This window comes from Mesoplodon mirus (assembly GCF_964341445.2).
Source record: "Mesoplodon mirus genome assembly, chromosome: 3".
Classification (NCBI taxonomy): domain Eukaryota; kingdom Metazoa; phylum Chordata; class Mammalia; order Artiodactyla; family Ziphiidae; genus Mesoplodon; species Mesoplodon mirus.
In genome coordinates, this window is record NC_138978.1 from 126,086,954 (window position 1) to 126,100,400 (window position 13,447).

Sequence of the window (13,447 nt, forward strand, 5' to 3'; positions counted from 1 at the left end):
TGACACATCTTCAATGAAATCCTTCCTGTTTTTCCTAAATTAATATGATCTTAATCTCTCTCTCTCTTCCTCCTGTGAATCTCGTTGGCATTTTGTACCTCTCTCATGCCAGTCATCTGACACTATTTTGCATTATGTTATGTTTATGTTTAATTTCTTCCTGTTATAAGACTGTAAAGTGCCTTAGAGGAGAGACTGCAATTTTCTCATCTGTACAGGCTGCACTTTAAAACTATTGAATGGAACTTAGTTAAAAAGACCAAAGGTAAATTCTGATGCAAACAGGCTATAGGATGTGGTTTGTAGACCCCTGCTCTAGTCAGCCACCCAACCCCTCACGAAGACCACTGCATAACCTTCTATGTGGTGTCCCCAGCTTTACATTAGTCTGCAATTCATGTTCCAGAATAATGTTTTAAAGAATGCAAATCTGACCCCTTTCCTTCTTGCTTAAAGTCTTATGATGGCTTTTTTACTCTTTTAGGGAAAGTTGAAAATCTGTAGCATGGCCAACCAGGCTGTTCAGAACTGCCTTCTTCCTCCATCTCTGTCAACATTAATCATCACTTGCCCCTTCCTTGACTCAGACATTCTCCCTCTTGCTTCCTGGCCTTTGAATGTGATATTTCATTCACCTGGAACATTCTTATCCCTTTGCCTGTTGACTTTACTATTATTTTAAACCTCAATGTACTGTCATATTATTAGTTAGGTTCTCTTTATTGCATGTTCCCACTGAGCCCTTGTCTTACACTGAATTCCCAGGAAGCAGATCCTGGATGAGGATCCATGTACAAGTGCTCACAGGAGAAACCATAAAGAAATTGGGGGATGAAGGAAAGTATAGGGGAACACAGCATGTTTGTTCAGATGCTCCGAGAAACAGATTTCAAGATGGGATTAACCATTTGACGGTTTTATTAGGGAAACACCTAGATGAGGAAATGGGCAGGGGGGAGTCAGGACAGGATGGGAGAGCCACAAGGCTGTGATGCAGATCTGACCCCACGTCAAGGAGAAAGGTAAGGAAGGTTGGCAGGAGAGTCCTAGATAATTTCCAGTCTAAGGAAAAACTCACTCCTTGACCAAAATCATCTGTCAGAGGAGTCCCATGTCTCTCACTCTTGTGTCCCACTCACAGTCACAGGCTGGGAGCAGCCTGCCGGGAGTGTTGCCTTGGCAGAAACTCAGTCATGGACTTCAGAGGCAGCAGCTGGGTCCATTGGTCAGTTATGCTCTTTACAGTCATAGGACTGTGAGGTGCATTCTCATGGCCATGACATCCAGCAAGCATACAATTTCATCAAGGGCCCAGCCTCAGCCCAATCAGGGGAACTCTGTATTGGGAATGATGCCTCTGACTCTTGGAAGGCAAGAGAGCTCGGCTTTCAGACTCTCCTACCAGCCATTGGGTAAGGGCCCTTAAACTCCTAGGAAACTCTCACTTTCTTTCTTTCTTTCCTTTTTTTTTTAACATCTTTATTGGAGTATAATTGCTTCACATTGTTGTATTAATCTCTGCTGTATAAAAAGGTGAATCAGCTATATGTATACATATATCCCCATATCCCCTCCCTCTTGCATCTCCCTCCCTCCCAACCTCCCTACCCCACCCCTCTAGGTGGTCACACAACACCAAGCTGATCTCCCTGTGCTATGCAGCTGCTTCCCACTACGTATCTATTTTATATTCAGTAGTGTATATATGTCAGTGCCACTCTCTCACTTCGTCCCAGATTACCCTTCCCCCTCCCTGTGTCCTCAAGTCCATTCTCTATGTCAGTGTCTTTATTCCTGTTCTGCTCCTAGGTTTATCAGAACCATTTTTTTTTAGATTCCATATATATGTGTTAGCATATGGTATTTGTTTTTCTCTTTCTGACTTACTTCACTCTGTATGACAGACTCTATGTCCATCCACCTCATTACAAATAACTCAATTTTGTTTCTTTTTACGGCTGAGTAATATTCCATTGTATATATGTGCCACATCTTCTTTATCCATTCATCTGTCAATGGACACTTAGGTTGCTTCCATGTCTCAGCTATTGTAAATAGAGCTGCAATGAACATTCTGGTACATGACGCTTTTTGAATTATGGTTTTCTCAGGGTATATGCCCAGTAGTGGGATTGCTGGGTCATATGGTAGTTCTATTTTTAGTTTTTTAAGGAACCTCCATACTGTTCTCCATAATGGCTGTATCAATTTACATTCCCACCAACAGTGCAAGAGGGTTCCCTTTTCTCCACACCCTCTCCAGCATTTATTGTTCCTAGATTTTTTGGTGATGGCCATTCTGACTAGCATGAGGTGATACCTCATTGTAGGTTTGATTTGCATTTCTTTAATGATTAGTGATGTTGAGCATCCTTTCATCTGTTTGTTGGCAATCTGTATATCTTCTTTGGAGAAATGTCTATTTAGATCTTCTGCCCATTTTTGGATTGGGTTGTTTGTTATTTTGATATTGAGCTGCATGAGCTACTTGTAAATTTTGGGGATTAATCCTTTGTCAGTTGCTTCATTTGCAAATATTTTCTCCCATTCTGAGGGTTGTCTTTTTGTCTTGTTTATGGTTTCCTTTGCTGTGCAAAAGATTTTAAGTTTCATTTGGTCACATTTGTTTATTTTTGTTTCTATTTCCATTTCTCTAGGAGGTGGGTCAAAAAGTAACTTGCTATGATTTATGTCATAGAGTGTTCTGCCTATGTTTTCCTCTAAGGGTTTTATAATGTCTGGCCTTACATTTAGGTCTTTGATCCATTTTGAGTTTATTTTTGTGCATGCTGTTAGGGAGTGTTCTAATTTCATTCTTTTACATGTAGCCCTCCACTTTTCCCAGCACAACTCATTGAAGAGGCTGTCTTTTCTCCATTGTATATTCTTGCCCCCTTTATCAAAGATAAGGTGACCATAGGTGCGAGGGTTTATCTCTGGGTTCTCTATCCTGTTCCATTAATCTATATTTCTGTTTTTGTGCCAGTACCAGATTGTTTTGATTACTGTAGCTTTGTAGTATAGTCTGAAGTCAAGGAGCCTTATTCCTCCAGCTCCGTTTTTCTTTCTCAAGATTGCTATGGCTATTCAGGGTCTTTTGTGTTTCCATACAAACTGTGAAATTTTTTGTTCTAGTTCTGTGAAAAATGCCATTGGTAATTTGATAAGGAGTGCATTGAATCTGTAGATTGCTTTGGGTAGTATAGTCATCTTCACAATATTGATTCTTCCAACACAAGAACATGGTACATCTCTCCATCTGTTTCTATCATCTTTAATTTCTTTCATCAGTGTCTTATAGTTTTCTGCATACAGGTCTTTTGTCTCCTTAGGTAGGTTTATACTTAGGTATTTTATTATTTTTGTTGCAATGGTAAATGGGAGTGTTTCCTTAATTTCTCTTTCACAGTTTTCATCATTAGTGTATAGGAATGCAAGAGATTTCTGTGCATTAATTTTGTATCCTGCAAATTTACCAAATTCATTGATTAGCTGTAGTAGTTTTCTGGTAGTATCTTTAGGATTCTCTATATATAATATCATGCCATCTGCAAATAGTGACAGTTTTACTTCTTTTCCGATTTGGATTCCTTTTATTTCTTGTTTGTCTCTGATTGTTGTGGCTAAAACTTCGAAAACTCTGTTGAATAATAGTGGTGAGAGTGAACAATCTTGTCTTGTTCCTGATCTTAATGGAAATGATTTCAGTTTTTCACCACTGAGAACGATGTTGACTGTGGGTTTATCATATATGGCCTTTATTATGTTGAAGTAAGTTCCCTCTATGCCTACTTTCTGGAGAATTTTTATCATAAATAGGTGTTGAATTTTTTTGAAAGCTTCTTCTGCATCTATTGAGATTATCACATCATTTCTATCTTTCAATTTGTTAATATGGTGTATCACATTGATTAATTTGCATATATTGAAGAATCCTTATATTCCTGGGATAAACCCCACTTGATCATGGTGTATGATCCTTTTAATGTGCTGCTGGATTCTGTTTGCTAGTATTTTGTTGAGGATTTTTGCATCTATGTTCATCAGTGATATTGGCCTATAGTCTTCTTTTTTTGTGACATCTTTGTCTGGTTTTGGTATCCGGGTGTTGGTGGCCTCGTAGAATGAGTTTGGGAGTGTTTCTCCCTCTGCTATATTTTGGAAGAGTTTGAGAAGGATAGGTATTAGCTCTTCTCTAAATGTTTTTTAGAATTCACCTGTGAATCCTTCTGGTCCTGGGCTTTTGTTTGTTGGAAGATTTTTAATCACAGTCTCAATTTCAGTGCTTGTGATGGGTCTGTTTACATTTTCTCTTTCTTCCTAGTTCAGTCTTGGAAGGTTGTGCTTTTCTAAGAATGTGTCCATTTCTTCCAAGTTGTCCCTTTTCTTGGAATATAGTTGCATGTAGTAATCTCTAATGATCCTTTGTATTTATGCAGTGTCAGTTGTTGCTTCTCGTTTTTCATTTCTAATTCTGCTGATATGAATCTTCTCCCTTTTTTTCTTGATGAGTCAGGTTAATGGTTTATCAATTTTGTTTATCTTCTCGAACAACCTTTTAATTTTACTGAGCTTTGCTATTGTTTCCTTCATTTCTTTTTCATTTATTTCTGATCTGATCTTTATGATTTCTTTCCTTCTGTTAACTTTGGGTGTTTTTTTGTTCTTGTTTCTGTAATTGCTTTAGGTGTAAGGTTAGGTTGTTTATTTGAGATTTTTCTTGTTTCTTGAGGTAGGATTGTACTGCTATAAAACTCGCTCTTAAGGCTTCCCTGGTGGTGCAGTGGTTGAGAGTCCGCCTGCCGATGAAGGGGACAGGGGCTCGTGTCCCGGTCTGGGAAGATTCCACATGCCACGGAGCAGCTGGGCCCGTGAGCCATGGCTGCTGAGCCTGCACGTCTGGAGCCTGTGCTCCACAACAGGAGAGGCCACAACAGTGAGAGGCCCACGTACCACAAAAAAAAGAAAAAAAAGCCCCTCTTAGAACTGCTTTTGCTGTATCCCACTGGTTTTGGGCCATTGTGTTTTCATTGTCATTTGTTTCTAGGTATTTTTTGATTGCCTTTTTGGTTTCTTCAGTGATCTCTTGGTTATTTAGTAGCATATTGTTTAACCTTCATGTGTTTGTATTTTTTACAGTTTTTTTTTCCTGTAATAGATATCTAGTCTCATAGCATTGTGGTCAGAAAAAATTCTTGATACAATTTCAATTTTCTTAAATTTACCAAGGCTTGGTTTGTGACCCAATATAAGATCTATCCTGGAGAATGTTCCATGAGCACTTGAGAAGAAAGTGCATTCTGTGTTTTTGGATGGAATGTCCTATAAATATCAATTAAGTCCATCTTTTTAAATGTGTCATTTAAAGCTTGTGTTTCCTTATTTATTTTAATTTTGGTTGATCTGTCCATTGGTGAAAGTGGAGTGTTAAAGTCCCCTACTATTATTGTGTTACTGTCGATTTCCCCTTTTATGGCTGTTAGCATTTGGCTTATGTATTGAGGTGTTCCTATGCATAAATATTTACAATTGTTGTATCTTCTTCTTGGATTGATCCCTTGATCATTATGTAATGTCCTTCTTTGTCTCTTATAATAGTCTTTATTTTAAAGTCTATTTTGTCTGATATGAGAATTGCTACTCCAGCTTTCTTTTGATTTCCATTTGCATGGAATATCTTTTTCCATTCCCTCACTTTCAGTCTGTATGTTTGCCTAGGTCTGAAGTGGGTCTCTTGTAGACAATATATATATGGGTCTTGTTTTTTGTATCCATTCAGCCAGTCTATGTCTTTTGGTTGGAGCATTTAGTCTGTTTACAGGTAAGGTAATTATTGACATGTATGTTCTTATTACCATTTTCTTAATTGTTTTGGGTTTGTTATTGTAAGTCTTTTCCTTCTCTTGTGTTTCCTGCCTAGAGAAGTTCCTTTAGCATTTGTTGTAAAGCTCATTTGATGGTGCTGAATTCTTTTAGCTTTTGCTTGTCTATAAAGGAAACTCTCACTTTCTGTACTTGCTGCCAAAGCTGCTCCAGTATTCTGAAAGCAGTCCCCAAAGAAGAGGGTCAGGTTCAGGCAGTTTGAAGTGAATGCTCTCAGAATCTTGGGGGAAAAACTCAAAGGAACAGTGAAAGGGACTTGGGAGAATCCTGTCTGGACACCAATAGTGTCTACTACAGCCCTGGTCTTCCCTTTTTTTCCTCAACACTCCTGTAATGATGTGTTACATAATGTATGCATTTTGTACTAGATTATAATCTCCATGAAACCAGGAACTATATCTATCTTGTTCCCTTGTCCTAGCATCGTGCCTGGAACATAGTAGAAGCCAATAAACTGTTTGTTGAATTCTCCATAGAAATGAACAGAAATCTGCTCTGCTTATATAAACCAAATTTAAATAATAGGAAGACAAATTTAAAGAGACATCAATGAGCAAAGTCACCCTGATCCTTATAAATGTCCCTCTAACACTTGTGCTGTCAGGTTTCCCCTGGTCTTTTCATTCTTGAGTGCTGGTAATGGTATTTAAAGTGCAGGTAATGCAGTTGAAGATTTTTCCATTTACTGCATTCTCACTGTTTCCAGCATCCTCTTAAGGCATTCAACAATAATAGAAGCTGTCACTTCCTGTATTTCCATCTATGGCCACTACTGATTCTCCAGTAGTGATATGCTAAAAGAACTAACTTAAAGACATGACTGATCTCATTTGTTCTCTGCCCCTTCAAAGGTTCTTAGCTGGTGGGTCAGTTCAAGTGGTTAAAACATAGTTGCTTCTATAGGCACTGCTTTATTCCCTCTGATTATTTGCTTTATGACAAAATGAAAAGGAAGACTGCATTTATAAATGAAATGACTTCCTTTCAAGTGCTTATTCTGTCACTTGCTAGTTGTGTCATTTGGGACAAATCATTCAACCTCCTTGTGGTAGACTTTGTTATTGTTCAAAAAATATTTGCTGCCCCTCCTAGGGGGAAGATTATCCTGACCTGCCCCTTTGACATCAATCTTAGCTAAATGATTTGCTTGAGCCAATGAAATATAAACAGAATTAATCTGTATCCTTTCTAAGCAAAAGCTTTCAAAAATAGTGTATACTTTGCTATGTTTTCTCCTTTCTCTCCACCATGAATACCAGCAATATTCCAGACAGAGACTGTTCCAAGGCAAGACAACAGCCTATAGCCCTGGAGTGAAGACAATAGTGAACACAGTCACACTTGATGTAAAAGGACATGTACGAGCAAGAAATAGGGTTCTGTTCTTTCAAATGCATTTGGATTTGATGGGGAGGTGGGGGCTGTATGTTACTGTAGCATACTCTAATTTATCCTGATTGACACATATCTTATGTCTTAGTTTACTCATATGTAAAATGTATGTTACAGTAGTTTTTACTCCACAGGATTACAGGTTTATTCATTCAGCAACTCTTTAGCTTAAGCTTGTTAAATGCAAGACACATGTTAGGTACCAATAGGTTCTGCAATCAGAAAATATAGTCAGCCTCTTATCATCAATGACTTTATGAGATAATAAAGAACACACACACACACACACACACACACACATATCTTGACTCACAATGGGTTTATGTTCCAATAAACCCATCATAAGTTGAAAATATCATTGTCAAAAATGCATTTAATACACCTAAACTACCAAAAATCATAACATATCTTGCCTGCTTTAAATGTGCTCAGAACACTTATTAGCCTTTAGTTGGACAAAATCATCTAACACAAAGCCTATTTTACAATAAAGCGTGGAATATCTCATGTAATTTATTGAATATTGCACTGAAAGTGAAAACGAATGGTTGTAAGTGTACTGGTTGTTTACACTCATGATTGTGTGGCTGGCTGGGAGCTGTGGCTGCTGCTGCCCAGTATCATGAGAGAGGATCATACCACATACTGCTAGCCCAGGAAAAGACCAAAAGTCAAAGTATCATTTCTACTGAATGTAGTATCACTTTCGTATCATTGTAAAGTCGAAAAACAGTAAATCAAATCATCGTAAGCCAGGGACTGTCTGTGATTAGAATTTATGACAGAAATTGCTCAATGCCATACTAGGTAGTAATAAAAGTACTTTGGGAAATTGAAAGGAGGTCCCTTTTTTTTCATGATTATGGTCATTTATTAAGTGGAAGTGAAGGGAAGAGGTTTTTTTTAAAAAAGGAGATGTATTTTTTAAAAGCTACTTGGTGATTTTAACATGCAGCCAGGGTTAGAACTAATCTAAATAGAAGTGGCTAATCTTCTTTAATTTTCCTTTTTTTAATGAAGGATGTTATGGGGGTGATCAAGATTTTCTCCTGGCCTTTGGAAGAATGCACAGGCCTTGTCTGTAGTGAGGTCTGTTTCCCATGCTGTGACCTGAATATGCATTTTCCCTTTCTCAGCCTCAGGTTTCCCATCTTTCACGTCCAGGGTTCTTTATTGCCTTCTCATTACCCTTAAGTGACAATAAAATGAGACCCTACATGTTATCATCTTCACTCCAGCCTCATTAAAGGACGTCCCTTTTAACTGTGAGCTCAAAAGACTCTTCCTTCTCTGGTAGGTCTGTGTCTTTATTCCTGTCTTACCCCTAGGTTCTTCATGACTTTTTTTTCTTAAATTCCATATATATGTGTTAGCATACAGTATTTGTCTTTCCCTTTCTGACTTACTTCACTTTGTATGAATGGACTTGAGGATATGGGGAGGGGGAAGGGTAAGCTGTGACAAAGCGAGAGAGTGGCATGGACATATATACACTACCAAACGTAAAATAGATAGCTAGTGGGAAGCAGCCACATAGCACAGGGAGATCAGCTCAGTGCTTTGTGACCACCTGAGGGGTGGGATAGGGAGGGTGGGAGGGAGGGAGACGCAAGAGGGAAGAGATATGGGAACATATATATATGTATAATTGATTCACTTTGTTATAAAGCAGAAACTAACACACCATTGTAAAGCAATTATACTCCAATAAAGATGTAAAAAAAAAAAAAGAAGACTCTTCCTGAGGGAGTACTGAGTTTGAAGATTGGGTAGCTAAAAGCAAGGAGTCTTCTTCCAGATAAAAATGACTTGGGTGTAAGAAAGCATGGACCACTTAGAGATAAAAACATATTTCAGAGTGTTTATGAAGGTATTAATTAATGTGAAGGGAAATTAGTGTAGGAAAGGTACTTGGAAGTACTGTTTCGAGAAGTCTTGGTTAAGAAATTTGAACTTTATTTTGTAGAAAATTAGTAGTATTAAGTTTTTGAGGCAAGTATGACAGTTTATTAGATGAATTAGAGAGAGAAGAGTTAATATGGAAGTCCATTTAACATATTATTGCTCTAGTGTAAGCTAGCACTCAACACATTTTTAAAAAAGTTTTTTCTGTACAGGCCAGATAGTAAATATTTTAGTCTTCGTGAGCCATATAGTCTGTATTGCAGCTACTCAACTGAGCCGCTGTAGCATGAATGCAGACATAGGCAGCAAAACAAATGGATGGACATGGCTATGTTCCAATAAAACCTTAGGGCTTTCAGGGGATATTCCGAACAGGTGGAAATCTCTTCTTCATTCCTTCACCAGCTGCTGCATGTCACTCTGCTCTATATACTAATGTTCTGCCTAAAGACTTTGAAACAGGAGCACTCCTACTTGTAAAAAAAATGAAGACGTCTGTTCTAGAGGACAGGCAAGGAGGGTCTGAACTAGGGCAATGAGACATGGAGAGGAAGAGCAGAGTGAGAAACAGTGTAGGAGTGGATTGACGGGAATAAAGAACACTGAAGGCAGTGTAGCTTTGAGAGGGGAAATTATTTCAATTTTGGATATGTTGAGTTTGATGTGAAAGGCAAATGAGATAATGTAGGAAAGAGTGCTTCACAAACTGTGAAGTGTTATAGAAATGGAAGGGTTATTTTAAGAGGAAATGGCTGAGACCATTTTATGACTCAACATAAACCCATCAACACTCTTGCAAAAACAATGAACTGTATATTGTGGGACACCCTATCCTGTTTCTAGGTCAACACCTCAGCATTATGAGACCTTTTCAATCATTGTGATTTCCTTTGAAATGGAGGGCAGCTGTTCCTATAGTTTGATATAGGTGAATATGATATTTAACTGGGTGACGCTGAGCTCAGAAGCAAGGGGCAGAACCTGATAGGTACTCCTCAGATAGGTCTTCTTTTTAGGATTTTGTTGCAGTGTTTCTTCAAAACCTGACCTTTCTAGAAACAGATACAATTACTGAGTCATACCTTAATTGTCAAGTCAAATGATTAATTATAAGTTAAAAAACATGTAGCTTTAAAATTAAGTTTTACACTCAGAGGAATTCATCCTGGCAGGAACTACCACATGAATTTACAAGATTTCTAGAATTGTTCTTTCCTTCTTATCTTGCCTTCACTTAGATTCTGTAATTGTATCAGTGCTAGTTGAAGAGTGAAGATTGAAGTCATTAAATTCAAAGTGGACATGGGCTTCCCTGGAGGTCCAGTAGTTAACACTCCGCACTTCCAATGAAGGGAATGCGGGTTCAATCCCTGGTTGGGGAACTAAGATCCCACATGCTGTGCAGTGCTGCCAAAATATTAAAAAAAAAAAAAAGGTGGACATGGGAAGATTAATTCACTGACATGATCCACATTGACTCTATCATTCTGGTTCCCTGAAAGAAAGGAAGCAATGCACACATGCTAAATATCATTAGAACAAGCAAGCACATGACATAAAGAACTCGTGGTAGCTTTTTATGGCCAGCAGAGAAGCACGACCCACAGGAAGAGCAGTGTTGCATAGGGATTATGAGCATGGCCTCTGGAGCCAAGGGGCCTGAGCTTCAGTCTTGTTCAATTATTTCCTAACTGGGTAACTGTTGAACAACTTACTTGACTTCTTTGTGCCTCAGATCCCTCAATTGTAAAATAAGAGAATAATGATATCTATCCTTTCAGGTAGTTATGAAGGTAATATTTTAATACATGTGAAGAGCTCCATTAGGATTAGCTGTTACTATGAGTTACTGAGAGCAACAGAGCAGTATAAACCTAGAGCCCAAGATTGAAATGAAAGAGCATGGCCAAGACCCCCAAGCTTGGTTTTTGTGGCAGGGACAGGGTGGAAGACATGTCCAGATTAAGACATTGCAGTAAGTGTGAGGAACACTGAAATCAGAGCCAGGAAAATGCAAAACCCAGAGTTGATGACAAAAGGAAGAAGACACCTTAAGGAAGATACAAAGTATAGAGTGGGTCCAGAGTACAGAACTGTTCAAGCCAGTACTTTTCTGAAGGCCCAGCTCTCTTCTCTCTTAGAGATCCCTCATCTCTCATGGAGTCAGATTTTTAAGGTGAGCTTCTGAAATCATCTTGGTTTTCTTCTGTTAGCTGGATTTTAGTGTGCTATCTATGCATAAAGAAGAAGTAAAACAAGACTTTGAGGAGGAAAAGAACTTAGATATTCAACCTAACTTTTTTTTTTTTTTTTTTTTGCCGGCCAAAGATAGACAGAACCCAGATCTCCTGTCAGGTGTCATCATTTCTCATTGTAATGGATTTTGTTGTTGTCATTTTTCATCAGAAGTTTCCAAAACTCTTCTTGTATAATGAAAATATAATTCACAAGCATCATAAAACTTATGGGGTCTGACAAATTAAAAAAATTAAACGGTTTTATAACAGAGATTGATTGTAGAGGCAGCTGCATGTAAAAAGGGTGACAAACCTCAAATTAGCTACCAAGGGAGGTTGCAGGCCCACTTAAGTGATGCCACCACTGCTACAAATTCCCCAAGCCAATTAATATTGAGAACCGACTAGGAGCTCAACATTGTGCAAAAGCAGCAGGAAACACTTAAAGAATTCACAGGTTTGTTCAAATGATGCAACTGAAAAACATAAATCAAAGTGGTATATTGTCTAAATTGGCAGAGATTACAATTGCAGGAAGGAAAAGTTGACTTTTAACTGGAATGTTCAGGGTAGGCTTATGGAAAGAGAAGGTCTTAAGCTGGGCTTTAATGAATCTGTCAGTGCTTTGGAAGTTGGTGGGTTGGGTGGGGAGCACCAAAGTTCAGGTATGTGTGACTTGCTCAAGTCTCCATTCTGTTTCCATGCCCTCTTTTCAGTGTCCTATCTTGTTATTCCATCATCTACTTCCCAGGATCCAAATCAATATGCTGCTTCCTGGCTATCTCACCTACTTCTCTACCCCAGTGTGGAATCATCCCTGGGCAGTTCCTATGCTTGGGAGCCATCATCAAAATTTTCCTGGTGTTTGGATCCTTGCTTTACTCTTAAGATGCAGATGATGAGGGACCAACACCAGGGCAGTGTAGAGGTTATTGTAGTGGGAGTGAGGGTCTCATAGCACACAACATCTGCTACACCAGACTCAGCATATTTGCAAGACTCACTTCACATTTGTGAGGATCTCCTGCTTTTTTCTCCCTCCTGCTCTCCTAGCATCCATTATCTCTATTTTTGAGTGTTTGACATTTTGCTGAAATTAATGGTTTAATGACTATCTCCACTACCAGAACACAAGCTCTTCAGTGTTAGGGATGGGATCTTATTCATCTCTTTGGTGTGAGCCTCCACCATTCCTTATCTAGACAATTTCCATAGTTTCCTACACAACCTCTTGACTCCCTAAAGTCTATTTCTCATAAAACAGCTAGAGAACCTTGAAATGTAAGTCACAAAACAGACATGCCATGCCCTCTGATTATAGGTGAAATAAACTTCAGCCCCCTTACCAGGGTTCCTATTAAATTCCTTAACCTTATGCTATTCCTGCTTCTACTCACTACGTTCTAGCCATTGTGGTTTTTCTATGCATCAAATGTTTTCTACACAACATTGTAAATCAACTATACTTCAATTAAAAAAAAATTCTGGCCTCGGGACATGTGCACAGGCTTCCTTCTCCCTGGGAGGCCCCATTATTTGCATAGCTAGCACCTTTTCCAACTTTTAAGTCTTAGCTTAAATCTTACCTCCTTAGAGAAGCTTGGCTTCTTCATCTAATATAAAGTAAGACTACTTACACTGTTATTTCTTAAGTTATCCCTGGTTTTTTTTCTTAAAAGCACGTATTACAATTTATAATTGTTTTATTGATGTGCTTATATTCTTGATTTTTGTCATCCATCTGCCTGCCAGAATGTAAGATCAAAGAGCACAGGGTCTGGTTCTATCCCTAGTGCCTAGCAGAGTACCTACCACACAGATGTGTCAGTATGTATTTGTTAGATTAATTTCTCCAGAGTGAGCACCTTTTCAGACATATAGAAGATGCTCAACATAAATGTTTACATAAACCTTACTAGCAAAGGTAACACAGTCAGGTTTAAGGAGGAGTTAAATAGAGGTCAGGCTCAAGCACTCTACTGGGAGAGTACAAAAGAGGTAGTGATTGATTAACATTGGGGGCAGAATTT